Below are 17292 nucleotides of genomic sequence, written 5' to 3' on the forward strand. Positions count from 1 at the left end.
CCACACTGCCAACACACACTCACATCTTGCATACAAACAAAGCTCCATACATTCTCCCCACCCCCTTTCCGCACATACCCAAGTTTGCGGACAACATCTGTGTATATAGACTGTACGATAGTGAGGTACAAACTTGCTTAACAATAGGATCCACTGCTTTATGACATTACAACTACCTTACGAACGTAGTACAGGGCAAGTCTACAAAAGATCTTTTGGTTCTTTTGTTGTGGATGTATTACAGGTGCAGTGGAGAAAGTATATTACCATGCCAGTTAAGTGGATGTGCAGTGGATATATTACACTTGTAGTATAGTGGATATATTACAGTGCCAGTGCAGTGGATGTTTTACACTTGTTGTGTAGTGAATGTATTACAGTGGCAGTGCAGTGGATGTACTACAGCGGCAGAGTAGTGGATATATTACAAGTGAAGTGGAGAAGGTGTATCACCATTGTAGTTTAGTGGACATAATACACTTATAGGGGGACTTTTTTTTCTCTTTTTTTGTGCAAATTTTTGAAATTAGGGTGCAAAATGGAGTTGACGGATTTTTTGAGCCAGGCGCCTATTATTGTGTGCACAAATGGGGGGGCGAGATGGGGAGTTGCTTGTAGGTCAAGGAGGAGTTGCAGCGTCAGGCCCCGGGGCTGGATGGTGGTCCAGAAGGACATAATAGATGCAAAGGGTAAAAAATGGTACGGGGAAATTGATCGACGCACTACATCCAGAGTGAAATTAAAGGAATTTTATTCGTATTTATTGACAACGCGTTTCAACACCGTAACGGTGTCTTCATCAGGTCAGAGACTGTTATAATAGCATAAAATTAAACAAGAACAAGGACATATAGAGTAGATTAGTAGATTAATAAATTGATAAATTAGTAAATTAGTAACCATCCACGTTAGGTATAAATATAGGATAATTAGGTACATGTGCAGGTAAAAGTAATTAAAGGATAAATACACAAATCGATATACAAGTAGACACTAGTTGTGGACATTGTGCATCATTATTATTATTATTAGTAGTAGTAGTAATACTATCATTATTATCATTATTACATTGTGGATTAGTTTATCACCACTCTTATCTTTTTATCAGACCATTCACTTATTATTGCTTTTGGATTTTAACTAGTGTCTATAATAAGTGCTCCTATAATAAGTTACAAAACAGAGCATGCTGGAACCAGACATACTTTCACTACTATTTGGGACTAAAAAGTTGCAAAACGAAAAAAAAGTTGCAAAAGTGAGACTAAACAGGCAACTAATCACATTTATCACAAATGGATCAAACTTAAGATACATTGCAATGATTAATAAGGGCAATTTCAGGAAACTTAAAAAAGTGGCAGTGTAGCGAATGTATTACAGTGGCAGTGAATGTATTACAGGTGCAGTATATTGGTTGCATTACGGGTACAGTGGAAAAGGTGTATTACCATGCCAGTTTAGTTAAAGGGGTATTCCAGGAATCAGCATAATTCATATACAAATGGGTACTCAAAATATAAGCTAGTGTGTAATTAGTTGTTATTTAAAATTTAGCTCCCCTTAGCAGAAAATGCTGAAGACATAGACTGTAATGAAGAATTAAAATGCTACTGGCCCTTTAATCAGTCGGTTGGTTGCAGTGCATCCAGTATGGCCAGTGTGGTGGTGATGGCAGTTACACATCATTACTATGGTAACAGAGCAAGAAAACCTGTTATATCATCACTGGGAGCAGAGCATAAGTGGTAGGAGGAGTTACTGAGAACTAAAGGATCATGGAACTTGTAGTTTCCAGTGGCAGCCATCTTAGTGATAACTCCACCTACTTTAGAGAGGCCATAAATTTTGTAAATCATAAAATCAAATTATTTAAGCTCCGTTTTGTGGCTAATGGCATGGATATTGTTGTATTAATTTATTTATATCATCATGGGTTTTTGTGTCAGAAGTTCATATTCCCGGAATATTGCAGTGGAAGTGTAGTAAATGTATTACAGGTGCAGTGGAGAAGGTGCATTACCATGGCTGTTTAGTGGATGTATTGCAGTGGCGGTGTAATGGATGTATTACAGTGGCAGTGCAGTGGATGTATTACAGGACAGTGTTCTGGATATTTTGCACTGGATGTGCAGTGAATGTATTACAGGTGCAGTGGAGAAGGTGTATTACCATGGCAATTTAGTGGATGTATTACAGTGGCGGTGTAATGGATGTATTACAGTGCCAGTGTAATGGATGTCTTATAGTGGCATTGCAGTGTATTACAGTGCCAGTGCAGTGGATGTATTTCACTTGTAGTATAATGAATGTATTACAGTGGTAGCGGATGTTTCATATTGGCAGTATACTAAATGTATTACAGTAGCAGTGTAGTGGGTGTCTTACAGTGGCAGTGCAGTAGATATACAGTATTAGGCTGCATTCACACGGACATGTATTTCTCCAGTCCTGTATCTACAGGCTTTATTTCTGTATAAATACGTGACGTTTTTCATCCGTATGCAGCACGTATTTAACCCGTATTTTATACATGCCCATAGACTTTTAGGGCATACAGAACTGAAATACAGGAGAAAATAGGACATGCTCTATATTTTTATACGGCCAGTATACGGTCCGTACACTCCAGTGTCAAAAACGGCAATATAAATGGTTGAACGTATTGTCCATTGAAATGAATGTGGCCGTATGTAACCTGTAAAAAAACGGTACGTATACGGCCGTTTTTATACGTCCGTGTGAATGTAGCCTGCTACATTCACACGACCGTATGATTTCTCCAGTCCCGTATTTACGGGCCGTATATACGTGACGTTTTTCATCCGTATGCAACCCGTATTTTATACGTCCCCATAGACTTCTAGGGCATACGGAACTGAAATACGGGAGAAAATAGGACATGCTCTATATTTTTATACGGCCAGTATACGGTACGGTACGGAACGGAGTTAACAACGGCAATATAAATGGTCAGACGTATTGTCCATTGAAATGAATGTGGCCGTATGTAATCCGTAAAAAAACGGTACGGTACGGTACGGATACGGCTGTTTTCATACATCCGTGTGAATGTAGCCTTACAGTGATAGTGTAGAGGATGTAATATAGTGGTGCTGGAGTGGATGAGATTTTAACAAAACTAATTCAGGAATTGCATCTGTTCCTCCCCTTACACCTCTTCCCCCATCTACATGCCAAGCAATGGAGGGGACCAGTGTGGGACGTCACACTAGTTATAGCCTAGGTTCATTCCTGGCACTGGTTACTGCACAATTCTACTTCAGGCAGGTCCTGGTGTACAATTGTCCAGCTGCACATTTGGTGGTGTATGAGAGGCCAAAGTCTATTGGTATATCCATCAGGCACAATGGAGCAGGGGGGATTGGCACTGGCACTTTATATATCTCCCCAATGTGCAAATACAGGGGCAGATTTATCAAGCTGTCTGAAAGTCAGAACATTTCTAGTTGCCCATGACAACCAATGGCAGCTCAGCTTTCATTTTACCAGTGCTCATGAATATTTTAAAGGGGAGCTGTGATTGGTTGCCATGGGCAACTGGAAATATTCTGTCTTTCAGACAGCTTGATACATCTGCACAAAACCAAACCTACCCCTACATTCCTCCATAAATCATCAAAGCCTCTCCAACTATATACTCAGAATACCAGAAGAAACCAGAGCGGCAATAAACACTAATATATAAAAAATAATATTCTTTATTGAAAATACATAGATACAACATATATAACCCTCAAATGGGAAGAAAATATGAATACAATATATGGGGGACACAAGTAGCCCCAGATGGAAAAAGGGCAACACAGGAGACCAATGGCTACCCCTCTTAGCCCAGAGTCCAAATAGTATAATTGTAGATAATAGTAATATAGTCTCAAATAGACTCAAATACATAGGGAAAAAAGTGGCAATAGTGCAGTAGAAAGAATATAAACCATACACAACACTGAAGGTACCATCCAGTGTTAGAAAAAATATCAAAATACTATTGCACACTCACCCGAAAACATAATGGACAGACGCTGGGCAGGTCATGGGAAAGCCAAAGGATACACCCCGACGCGCGTTTCGCACAAATGCTTCATCAGGAGGTAGCTTGATACATCTGCCCCACAGTGTTAGGCTGCTTTCACACAGACGTTGAGGATATACATATATTGGATATACGTCCCCAAAGAGAGCTACGGTGCCCAGCGGTGGTACGGTACACACACTTGTGGCACTGTACTATGCAAAGGGAAAAGATAGGGCATGCTCTCTCTTTCCCTGTGATTACAGCCAGATGGCAAGCATCACAGTGGAGAACAGTGCTCACCCCTCCTCCTCTCCAGCCCGATGCCGTATGCTTGCCAGGGCTACGTCTGGGCGAGCATACATGTGTGTGAAAGGAGCCTTACATATAAAGCATCTGGTAATTTCTTTAAAATAAAAGGGCACTACTTTAAATTCTCCCAAATATAAATTACGTACAACATATGAACATTTCAATGAATGATAACTATGTGAAGGCACTAGGGAGTTTCACAGTTTTCATGCTTGGAAAGTATGACCATTTTTCAATTGCTCCACTGTTTACTGTAGTGAAGCAGGAATGTCTCCTTGATACTAAGCCAGATGAGACCAAATTTGCCCAAGGCAGAGACGTTTGCTAGAATCTTCAGGCTTCATGGTCACATTCATCAGTGGGAAACAAAATATAAACTCATCTTAAAATATGCAGTTAGTCATAGTAAATAATACATCTGTAATGGTTTTCACTGTGACACTTTGGGGAAAAATGCATATACAGTACCCAGAGTTGATTAGGGCAGTCCTTTACTCAAATAATATTCCAGGTTTGCTTTTTAAAGAGAGTTTAAAACTAGCTGGTTAACACATTGAAATGGTGCGAGCCTCTTAAGAGACATATTTATTTCCATTTTATAAAGCTCCACAAAAATAAATAGTAAATTTGATTCACCAGAGTGTTTTTCTCTATTTGAGCAGCAGTGTTAAGGACGACCCTGTTTTCCCTATACTGGCACAGGTAATGCCACTAATAAATGAGAAACTTGAAAAACTATGGGGAACAACATAATCAAAACACACAAATTATTGACCCCCTCTTGAGTAATTAATGCTTATGGAACCCAAATATAATACGGTGGCCTTGTTGCTCATTCCAAAGGTAAGGTAACTTATAGAAAAGCAACGTTTTCTCCTCAGTGGTGCCTCCAAGTATTCAATGTGCAGTTCAAAAACATCTTAGGCTATTGTTATGGCCACATTTAGAATATTGGTCCATAGACATTGGGCTATACCCCGCACATAAACATTGTTCACTAAGAATTTTAATGCTACATCTTCAATCTTTCTCACTGTAAACTTACAGACTTGCATGGAATTTACAAGTTGGGAATTTGAGACAATGTTGTTCATTTCTATGGCAACTCCTAAATAAAATGAAATGGGCAAATGGAAATTAAAATTTTCCAGTATCACTGTTATGCTTTACACATCACATCTACACCCAAACATCTTAGGGTCTGCAGTTGTTATTACTATACCCAATGCCCCCTTTCAAACCAGGCAGGAATGTGAAAAAGGTCATAGTGCACCCTAAGAAGCATTCAAGAATTTTTCTCTACCCCCAGCGGCCACCCAGCAGCAAAAGTAGAGACAGGGTTATTTTAATAATTTAAAAGCTCAGCTACATACATGTACATGGGCACACACACAAATAAAGGAAATGAAATAATTTTAATAATTTAACTTCCTGTGCTTTACACAAAAACATTCTTGTGTTCAGATAAAATGACAAGCAGATGTGAGTCATCTGACTACAGCGAGGGACACTTCCCATAGCATGTGCTTCATGCACTGAAGATTCAATTTGTAGTTTATCTGATTATTATGTCTTGAATATTTCAGCCCCTACTGCAATGTTATCTGTTGGTTATATGTAGAAATTCCTTCTCAAGCACTGTTTCTGCTATTATTCAGCATCTCTGTGTAACAACTATATAATGTTGGGAATCAGAGTCATAAAGAGGAGCAGAATGACCCCAATACATGTTTATAGATGGTTTGTTTCACCTCTATACTAGTGGGGAATTGTATATAAATATATTTGTGTGAATGAGGTTTTTACAGAATTACTTTTAAGTTTAAGGATTGTTTTATTTAAAGGGGTCCTAAATTAGAAAATTCAGAGTTCTATTTTATTATCCCTCTAAAATATATCAATCTTTATCAGGTACAATAAAAAGTACACAATCCCCCTCTAGTTCCTGTAAATGAAAACTATTCACTTAAATCTCACCCACAAATAAATTCCAATGTGATGCCAGTTGGCACAGACAACCTTGCTCTGGCCTTCTCTCAAAAAAATTCATTTGTGCACTATACCATACATGGCATCTACAGCTAATGTAAAACATATATGATACAGAAGATTACACTAAGTCTAATGATGAATTAAGATCAGTTAAATGCAGTGGCACTGGTCAATATTCTGACAATGATATTACTGAAGTAAAGCTAGTTTAAAAAATGGCTAATATTACTGTCAAGATCAGAGACTTAGGCTGAATTCACACGGCCGTTCAGGGGACGTATATACGGCGACATATATATGTCGCATATACGTCCCCCGTAGGCCAGCAATAGGCGTGTGTCGTATGGGAGCGGTACGGTGCAGCACGTAGCCGTGAAAAGATAGGACATGTCCTATCTTTTCTCGGCATACGGTGCCGTGTGCCATATATCCCTATGGTGAGCGGTGCTCACCTCCTTTCCCCAGCGCCGCCGTGTGCCCGCCGTGCTACTGTACACCGTGCAATGGCAGTGTGAATGTGCCCTAGGTTAAGAAAGTGAGCCTGCCGTTGTTTGACAGTCCTCCATCCTCCAAACCAAGTGATTTAAGCTGACATGTGGAACTCTTGGTGTTTGGTAATGTGCTTTTACGACCAAGTTTTTATGACACATCTTGACACTTCTTGCCTCAAAATATAAAATATCTTTTCTTGTGGGATCATCAGGTTCCTGTGGGGTGCTTGTTTATAACACTAGCCTGAGCTTGGCTTTAGAGACAAAAATAGGAACTTCTGCCAAGAGGCACCTACTTTTACTCTTGATTTTCATATTTCCATATCTTCCATATAACCACAATAACATATAATAATGAATACAGTTGAGACCTATTGACTAATCAATAGTAAATACTTGTCATTTTTAAAACTGCAGAGTTGAATTAACCCCGTCATGACTGCCATATGGATATATACACCCTATTTGCGTATTTCCCAGAATCCACCAGGGGAGTGCCAATGGCCATAAGTTTCCACATGCCTGCAAGGTGGCCTTAAAGGGGATGTAAGGGTTTAAATAAAAATATGTACCCAACCACGGTACATGCTTCTGTTTGTATATAGAGGTAGGATATGCTGACCCGACCACTGATGTGCGCTGGACATAACATTAGATGCAATGCTTTAGCCAATGACCAGAAGTTGTTGGATCGAAGCACCTACCTCTGTAAACAAGCTATCCATTTCCAACTGCATCTTTAACAGTGGATATCTCAGTTTCTGTAAAAATACAACATAGGGGGGCATTCATCAAGGCTTTTATACTATTAAACTGAAGTAGAAGCCCTGAAATAAGTGATTTGCTGGTGAACTGCCAGCAATTGTGAATATGTTTCCTATGCTTTCCTAACATGCACCTGTGTACTTACTGCAGTCACTAATGAAAGTTTGCATTCTGCGTATATATTTCTAACCTGAAATAAACACAGTTGCATCAACTCAGTATCACTCACCAACACTAAGACCATGGCCATCTTTCCTGAGAAAACTGTGCCTATCCTGAGAAGCCTATTGGGGTCCTTATCTCACATGCATAATATTTGAGAAATCTATACAGGCAGTATTCTAGAGAACGATCCATTTATTCAGACACTATGCGCATAAAGAGCAAGGCTCAGACACAGTTGCATTTATAAAAAGCTAAACACTATTGAAAATGAAAAAGGGGATAGGTAAGTGACCTTTTTTTGAGGTCTACTCTAGTGAACTTAAAGTAAGCTGGACAGTCCAGGTGGCCCCCTTCCTAGGCTTACCATAATACAGGAGGATGGAGGGTGGAGGAGGCCTTCTCGCACTGCAGCCAACCCAGCACACAGATGGCTTTACACGAGGTGTGCATACCTCCCAACCTTCCTGGATTTGGCGGGACAGTCCCGTTTTTTGGGCTCTGTCCCACCATCACAGGCAGCTGGGAGAATGTCCCGGGTTTGTGCTGTCTCCTGCAGTTTGTCCCACCTCCTCCTGGTCCCAAACATTAGAGCTGCAGAGCAGACAAGCATCGGAACTAGGAGGAGGCAGGATCATACCCTGCTATCTCCTCACATGATGTCTGCACGAGTCATGTGAGGAGGTAGCTCCACTCCTGACTGCCTGCCACCTCCACAAGTCAGTCGGAACCCAGGAGAAGAGAGAGAGGCAGAAGGGGAGATAGCTGGGGGATATGAAGAGGCTGGGGGACACTAGGAGGATGCTGGAGGAGGAGGCTGGAGGACAGGAGGATGCTGGGGGACAGTATCTACAGGAGGAGGCTGGAGGACCGGGGACGAAAGGAGGAGGACAGGGGGGCACAGGCGGAGGATGGAGGACAGTAGGCCACAGAATGTGGCTGGAGAACAGAAGGCTACTGGAGGAGGCTGGAAGAAAGGGGGCTACAGGAGGGTCTGGAGGACAGGAGACCATATGAGGAGGCTGGAGGACAGGGGCTACAGGATGAGGCTTGAGGTCAGGGAACTATAGGAGGAGGCTGGAGGACAGGAGGCCACAGGAGGCTGGAGGACAGGGGGGCCACAGGAGCAGGATAGAGGACAGTAGGTAACAGAATGAGGCTGGAAGACAGGAGGAGGCTAGAGGACAGGAGGCTACTGGTTTTGGCTGGGGGACAGGGGACCGCAGGAGGGTCCGGAGGACAGGAGACCGCATGGGGAGGCTGGAGGACAGGGGGCTACAGGAGGAGACTGGAAGACAGGGGGCTAAAAGAGGAGGCTGGAAGACAGGGGGCTACAGGAGGAGGCGGGAAGACAGGGGGCTACAGGAGGAGGGTGGAGGTCAGGAGCTACAGAAGGAAGCTGGAAGACAGGAGCTACAGGAGGAGGATGGAGGACAAGAGCTACATTAGGAGGAAGGAGAACAGGCACCATACCATATGAGGAGGGGTAGTAGTACAGATAGTATTATGTGAAAGTTTGGGGAGATAAATAAAAGTGGAAAACCAAATTTAAAGGTAGGATAAAATTAAAGAGGGTTTTATATGTTTTATATGTTGCAGAGTTGCATTAGGATGTATTATACAGGTCCATGGGTGGGGGGGGGGTGGCCAAAGTAAGGGGCATTGTACTATGTGGGGACCATCAAGGTCGATATTATACTATGCTTTGATGGGACAATGGCATGGTTTAGAAAAAAGGGGACGGGCTTTTTGTCCCTCTTTCTCTCACCCAAATGTTGGGAGGTATGGATGTGGGCTGAGCTATCAGTGTTCATTGCAGCCTCAGTACAGCTCTGGAGGAAGCAGCTTCCCTGAAGAGGCCCTGCAGCAGGTAATAATTGTGTATAACTGACTGGCTGCATGCAGGGGCTCTGATAGACCCCAGTACTGTGCTCTGCCTGCAGCCAGGCACCTATTCCTACTTACCATTTGCTGCACAAGGATCAAGGCTCTGCGGTCCACTGGTTGTGCACCCCTGAACTACATGTAATATTTTATCGTCATTTTTTTATATCAAAGACTTGGATGCAAAGCCAAATGTGCAAAGGCAACACCCATAAACTGTGCACACATACTGTATATGATTCAGAAAGGAAACCAAAGAAGAGAAGTGGTGCCTGCACTTGTCCTGGAGTCTTTCAGCCTATGAAAACATCTCTATGTCTGTAGATTACATTGGAAGCTGGGCTGGGTGATTTCTCACAAATGAAGGAAAGATAAGTTATAAAAGGGATTTCCCCAGTGTGAGTAGTTTACACATGTATATGTGACATCTCTCATATTTTATCATACCGCAGCTTTAATAAGACTTCCCTCTGTTTTCAAGAAACATTAGCCATTGTGTCATTGTGTTTGCTTGTTTGCCTATGGAGACAATTTTAATGTGCAGATGGGGAAGTCCTAGAAAAGTTTGGTTGTCTTTAAAGGAAAGTAAACTAAATAACTCTGTAGGTCTAAGAAACACAAAAATCCCTAAATTGTATACAAGTAAATTGCAAACAGCCTCAATGTACCAGGCATTAACAGGATTACACAAATAAGGTTTCTACAGGTTATACATGTCAATAAGTAGTTTTTTTTTTTTTTTACAAAAATCACACGCATCTAACAAAAGATATCTCTACTGCAATACCGTGGTGGTTCTTGTGACATCTATCTCCTGACTATTAGATACCTTGCTATAAATAATGCTCTTAATATCCATTTGATTTTACATGAGGTGCCTTCTAATTTTGTCAAACTACCTAAAATCCTTACGTCCGGGGTATCTGGTATGTCGATCTGCGTAACCATTTTTATCCTTTTGTGGACTTCTTCCCAAAAGTCCATAATTGGTTTGCAGTTCCAGAGCATGTGTAGTATATCCACATTTTTCTCCTTGCATTTACGACATTCTATCTCTTTCCCTTTTTTATATTTACTGATCATCCTTGGGCTACAGTACAGTCTATAGATTATCTTGATTTGTATCAGCTTAAAAGATTCTGGTAGTCCATCCAATTCTATATTATTGTAGATGCTATCCCATTGTGCTTCACCTAGTGCACCTATCTCCCTAGCCCACTTACACTTACTGACAAGTTCATTTACAGTGTTCAACCTCCTCAGCAAGTAGTTACTGTATATGTCTTAGATAGTGTCTTCTTTTTGTCCCGTAAGCCCCCAAAAATTTAATTTGTTCGTATTCTCTCAAAAAGAGTTTTTCCTTATTTACTATTCTACCCATTCTATAAGCTAGTTGTATATACTTATATACTATGTGAGAAAGTGAGAGGTGTTGTGTGGGAAAACCACTACCTGTCTTACAGGCAGATGAAATGCTGGTGGTAAAAGCCCTGGGTTTGTCTGCAGTAACCCAAGGGTTAATGCAGACATGATAAGCAGGAATAGTCTGTTTTGTCTGTGTTGGCCTAGCTAACACAGACACATTGGTAATGTCCGTACTGGGCCTGCTTATTATGGAGTAGGGGTAGGCTGGTAGTGGGACTCCTATTCCACCCGGGCTTCGGTCCTGGGCTTTTGTATAGTCCACAGGTGCGGTTCACAGGCCTCGTTAGGGCCTGATTTAGTCTGCAGGCCAGAAGCAGTAGGAGAGGCCCTACCTGGAGAGCTGAAAGCGAGATTGCATTCTCACAGCAAAGGTAACTGAGGGTCTCCTGTCTTGCTGCTGGCCAAGAGCGGGTGCCAGGCAGCCTGGTACCCGGATAGCTAGGGTCCGCCAAATGTGTTAGACAGCGCCTAGCCGGGCAGGAATTACTTTTGTAAAGTTTTTTTTGCATGTGCCTAAGCCGATGCAAGTGTGAATAAACACTTAAGTTGGACTTTAAACCTGCTTGTGTCCCGGCTTTCTGCACTGCTACCAGTCAACTACCAGAGCAAATCCCCACAACTATAATAATGCTTATCCTCCAGTGAGAAAAGATTTTTTAACTGTGTAAAAGTTCTTAAATTTCCGTTTTCAACCAGCTGTGCAACCAACCATATTCCCATATCTTCCCAGAATTGTTTGTCGTGATAATCCCTAAATTCTTTTAAGCCTAAATTATTCCACAAAGGTGAATATTCTGTACCCCCCTTAATGTTAAAACTGTGCTTGAACCACTCCCATACTTTTAGAAAAAGTTTACATAAAGGTATTCGTGAAATTCTAATATCCCTTAATAATCCAGATTCTGCCAATACAAGTTCATTATCAGTCTCTAAGTTTACCCTTTTAGCTATAACCTTAATTATCCTCTTACTGTTCTCAGCTGTTAAATATTGCAGGGTAGTAGCCATATAATACCAGAAGAAATTGGGTAGCTCTATACCCCTTTTACCTCTAGGTCTGTTTAGGTATTGGATTTTGATTCGCACCCGCTTTCTGCCCCAAATCAGTTCATTTAGAAAGGTTTCTATTGTCTTAAAATATTTACTATTTATACATATTGGAGTGGCAGATATGATATAATTCAGTTGAGGTAATATAATCATCTTGGTTAGGGCTATCCTGTCTGCTTGTGAGATAGGGAGCGTGACCCATACTTTAATTTTCTTCCTAATTTTTTGGATCAGAGGAGCCAGATTAGATTCCAAAAAGGAGCCCTTCTCCCAATCTAATAAGTAGATATTTTAACAGGAAAACAACATATCTTAGGGCATATTCCCACTCAAGAGACCTCTCAGTTGCATGCATCTGGAAGGGATTCTATTAGTGGTAAGCACATGACTGATTGTGACAGTTGTAGACATTTCTGCAGCAAATGTGGCATGTGGGAATATAACCTTAGAATGAAATGAAGCCTTACTTCACAGATAACAGTTGAAAACTGAGGATTTCTCCAGCATAATACCATAAATTAGCATGTTACGAGGGTTGACTACTGGCGTTTCACCGCCATCTAAACAATGGGGGTTATTTATTATTAGGCAGGTTCCTGTTTGAAGCCTGTTACTGCAGCTTTACTGTCCATCAGACTAATTAATGTTGCTTTAGCCCTTTAATAAATGTTCTTATGCTCTAATTGCAGGTATCCCCCACATCGGCCCACTCCCCCGCCGGCTGCATCCCCTGGAAATAATCTCAGTTGCTGACATTTCACTAGCAATTGCTAGGACTTCTACACCATTTGAATGGCATTGAAACCTGATGTAGTTTAGGCCTGATTAGTCTAACTTTGCACCTCCTATTGGTTTCCCTATGCAGAAAATAGGAAATCCTGGCACTTTCTTCTTTAGTATTACACTTTTAAAATCACATATCCATTCAGTACTTAAGGCATCTTATGAATATTGAAAGTACAAATGCCCACATTAGCACACATTAGTTGTGCTCCTAAAATAGTGCTCCTTTCTAGGTTCAACCTAATCAAGAATTGAGAATGTGGAGTGGGCCATACAACTGCAGCATAGCGGGTTACTATATCTGTAGCTATATAGTAGCTATGATGCAATTGAAAATTTCAATATTCATTATTTGCATTAATGTTTATTAGCTCCCTTAAGAGAGTGCCTCATTTTTTGTTAGTAGTTATTATTGTCAGCAATATTTGTTATTGTAACATCCACAGGTCAAACCACCTTCCTCTTTGGCCATTACAGGAAATTCCTTTGCTTTATTCAGTGATTTTGATTCTATAGGTGCGAAGTATTCCCCAAATCCTGACACCAGGATTTTGATCCTGTTATTTTTCCACCAGGAATGTCTCACATAAATAAGAGAATTCACACATGGGTGTCATTTTTCTTAAAAGTTAAAAATAGAGATACAAGGAATATTGAAATAAATATGTAACTGGTTATAAGGGAAAAAGCAGCCCCACTTGTTTTTAGCACAAAATTGCATTAAAGCTGATTCAAAACATATATTCAGAAAAGGTTAACAAGCTCTTCCATGGAACTTATGAAGATTAGTTTGGAAAAGCTGAAGAGTTTTTCCTACCAAGAGAAATAATATTACAGGCGGTCCCCTACTTAAGGACACCTGACTTACAGACGACCCATAGTTAAAGACAGACCCCTTGCCCAGTGTTACCTCTGGTGAAGCTCTCTGGATGCTTTACTATAGTCCCAGACTGCAATGATCGGCTATAAGGTGTCTGTAATGAAGTTTTATTGATAATCCTTGGTCCAATTACAGTAAAAAATTTTGCAACTCCAATTGTCACTGGGGCAAAAGAAAAAAAATTGTCTAGAACTTCAATTATAAAATATACAGTTTCGACTTACATACAAATTCAACTTAAGAACAAACCCCTGGACCCTATCTTGTAACCCGGGGACTGCCTGTATACACATCATATGCATATGCAATCACTTCCTGGTTGGTGTGGACCCTATTGCTGAGAACTCCTCAGTTTTTCTCTGTATGGCAGTTTGTGCAGGGAACATACATTACAGAGATCAGACCCCTCTGATAATTACAACATTAGTCACTTGCCCTTCACTTTCTAAGCATGTAAGAAATTCATATTGTACATAACCGAATGTAGATACATCCAGCACTGTCTACATGGTATCATAGTACAATATTATCCTTTCATGTGAGTGACAGAATCTACTTTTCTACTTAGATAATTTTTACTGTTACTTGTATAAAGAAATAATTTTGCCTCGAGAAAGAAAGTCCACATGCGCTATGATGGTCAACAGACAAAATGAATGAGTGTCTTTTACTAAACTGTATAAGATAGAAACCACATGTTCATTTTATTGCAAGCCTGGAGATCATTTAACTTCTCCCTCTACATCTCAGGGCCCCACGCGAAAACTACCTCAAACATCTGCAAATCTATTTGTGAAGCAGGAAAAGAGAGCCATGTCTACAGAGGCAAGGGAAGTTTTGTTTCAGATTTTATTTCATTATAAGAACATTTACTTTTTGTCTTCTATTATTCAGTCTCAAAAGCTAAAATGAATGTACAGTATTGACCAGATGCATTGACTAAATCCAATTAGTAGACTATGGTAAAGCTTAACAGAGAACTTTTGACAGTAAATATCAAAGTAGCTTACCACTAAGATGTAACTTCTTACAAGTAGATGACCTTCTTCTTCCTTCGGCTCTTTAGGATTGTAGTCCCCTGTTCACATAAAAGTGATGCTTTAAGAGGGAGTTAACATGAAGTATTTGCACTGCAGCACTCCTCCCTTCTGCTTAATGTTGATGGGGACATATACCCTCCCACATCACACCCATCTAAACCACACTTTAAAAAGAACTTTTCTGAGCATATTCATCACAGCCCCCACCACCACCACCCTTCCCCTTTCTAAACTTGGGCAGCTCTTCAGCATGCACATTCTGCTAACTCTACAGACAGATGTTTTAGGTTAAGTTACAATCCTAAGCAGTTATGTTGGTATAAAAGAGAGAGCATCAGATGCTGTGGCTTGAAAATATTTAACATGTGAAACAAGACTGGGTTATCACTGTTCCCACTTAGAAGCAGAAGTGGTGTAAAATATTGTCAAGAACTCGTGTTACATCACAAATGGAGGTCTTTTTTATTCATCTTTGTTGGTACCTTTTAGAAATTAGGTAGGCACTACTTATAGATCTTTTATTATTGTTAGGACACTGGAAATAATAGTTTAATATGATATGATTGCTTCTTATTATACATCTATGTCTCGTTATTCTGGGCAATTTTGTTTCCAGGATAAACACAAGGGGCACAGCAGCCCTGCACATTACATTCAATAGGAAGGTCTGCAAAAACAACTGCGGCTGCCCCTGCAGAGTGAGGAAGTCAGGGGCATTTGACTGGTCATATAGGAATCAAATGTAATCTGTAAAGGTATTTTTTATAGTTTTTATTGAGTCAAGTGCATATACAAGGCATGGAGATCAACCTAAAAATTGTTTGCTTGGGTTTCATCCGGATCTTCCGGTTTTCTTCCACACCCCAAAACATACTGAAGATTGATTATATTGTGAGCCCCATTGGGGACAGGGACAGATTTGGCAAGCTCTGTGCAGTGCTGTGTAATCTGTGTGCACTATATTAATAAAGGAATACATCAATAAACCTCTGTATCCGGCGCGACAAGGGGAGTGTGGCCATTATCATACACTGGGCGCAGGGGCACTGGCATATGAGAAATCCCCCCACAGTATATTCTGCTGTGTTAACATGGGTTTTCTCCACATTCTTTGGTTTCCTTTCACACTGAAAAGACATGCTCGTGGCTGAATGGCTTGGTTATATTATCTTTCTAAATGAGTGATATAAATCTTGGAACTAGTGTTGATGCAATATTAAAAACAGAAAAATAAAATATGCAATGATAAAGGAATACTGTGCCTCTTTCATATTATTGTAGACAGCTGCCCTGAATGCAGTATAGCTGACACCAACCTTTCAGTATTTTCACTGTTTAAGCCAATTTTAATTTTGAAATGGAGGAAGCTTTCACTTGTTGTGGCCGCTTTCCTCACATTCAACTTTATCAGCATTCTCAGACACTGATAGTTTTAATATTTGTCAGGCTATTGATCCCCGCACACCCATTCCCACAGGAACTTCTGCCTCCTGCTGCATGTGGCATGATGTTGTAATTGCATCATACTTCCAGCTCAGATTGCTTGGAGGTCCGGGTTGTGCCATGGCAGAAAATCGGCTAAGTATCAGGCAAATATAAGAATTTAATTTTTTTTCCTAAACCAGTTATATTGGGCAAATTAATTAACTAACGTGAGCACAGAATTGCAGTAAGGTGGCACTATAACTTACTTTATCAGAGCAGTGAAATGAACTATGAGGGCACTTGAATTTACTATGGGAGCAACGGAAGTAATTATGGGGGACACTGGATTTTATCATGGAAAGGAATCAAATGAACTATGAGGGCAATGGATTTTACTATTAAATAGGGGCACTCAGTAAAATGCAATGAGTTTGTGCTTGTAATAGTGTGGTGTCCAAAGGGGACTTGGTGTTATGGTACAAGGGCTTGCTGGAGCTAATAGTACATGTGTCACAGGCCGCATTGTGGGGTGCTAGCCCTGTGTCCCTCACAATGAGCCAATACAAACCTTTTTGAGCGATACAAGTCTCTAATGACACAGTTTATAACTGAAATAAACTGGAATCTTTACTGTTATAAAAAAGACTATAATCCATTGCACATTTCAAGGCACAGACTTGTTGGGGTTTTTTTTATAGTAGGTTGCTACTGGTATTGGGAACAGTCCAATCCAATAATACACTGCCATGGATGGGCCTACACAGTTTGGCTCATGGAGGTTACTGGCATGGTTTCCTATTGTAGGGCGTACAATGATAGATGTACACTCACCGGCCACTTTATTAGGTACACCATGCTAGTAACGGGTTGGACCCCCTTTTGCCTTCAGAACTGCCTCAATTCTTCGTGGCATAGATTCAACAAGGTGCTGGAAGCATTCCTCAGAGATTTTGGTCCATATTGACATGATGGCATCACACAGTTGCCACAGATTTGTCGGCTGCACATCCATGATGCAAATCTCCCGTTCCACCACATCCCAAAGAT

General features: G+C 40.7%; 1 protein-coding gene across 3 annotated transcripts in view; it reads right to left on the minus strand.

Annotated features, from left to right (window-relative positions):
• Positions 1 to 14958, minus strand: part of EMP3 (epithelial membrane protein 3 (MAM blood group)) — a 51021-nt gene extending 36063 nt beyond the window's left edge. The window contains exons 1-2 of one of the 3 annotated variants that reach the window (XM_072110460.1): positions 14791 to 14958; positions 13811 to 13942 (exon numbers count right to left, since the gene is read on the minus strand). The gene's annotated coding sequence lies outside the window, so the exon portion shown is untranslated. Of the gene's footprint in view, positions 1 to 4024; positions 4294 to 13810; positions 13943 to 14790 lie in introns of those variants that run through there. The other 2 variants (XM_072110459.1, XM_072110461.1) reach the window with 2 other exon arrangements.
• Positions 14959 to 17292: the final 2334 nt, after the last annotated feature.

This window comes from Engystomops pustulosus, chromosome 6 (assembly GCF_040894005.1).
Source record: "Engystomops pustulosus chromosome 6, aEngPut4.maternal, whole genome shotgun sequence".
Classification (NCBI taxonomy): Eukaryota; Metazoa; Chordata; class Amphibia; order Anura; family Leptodactylidae; genus Engystomops; species Engystomops pustulosus.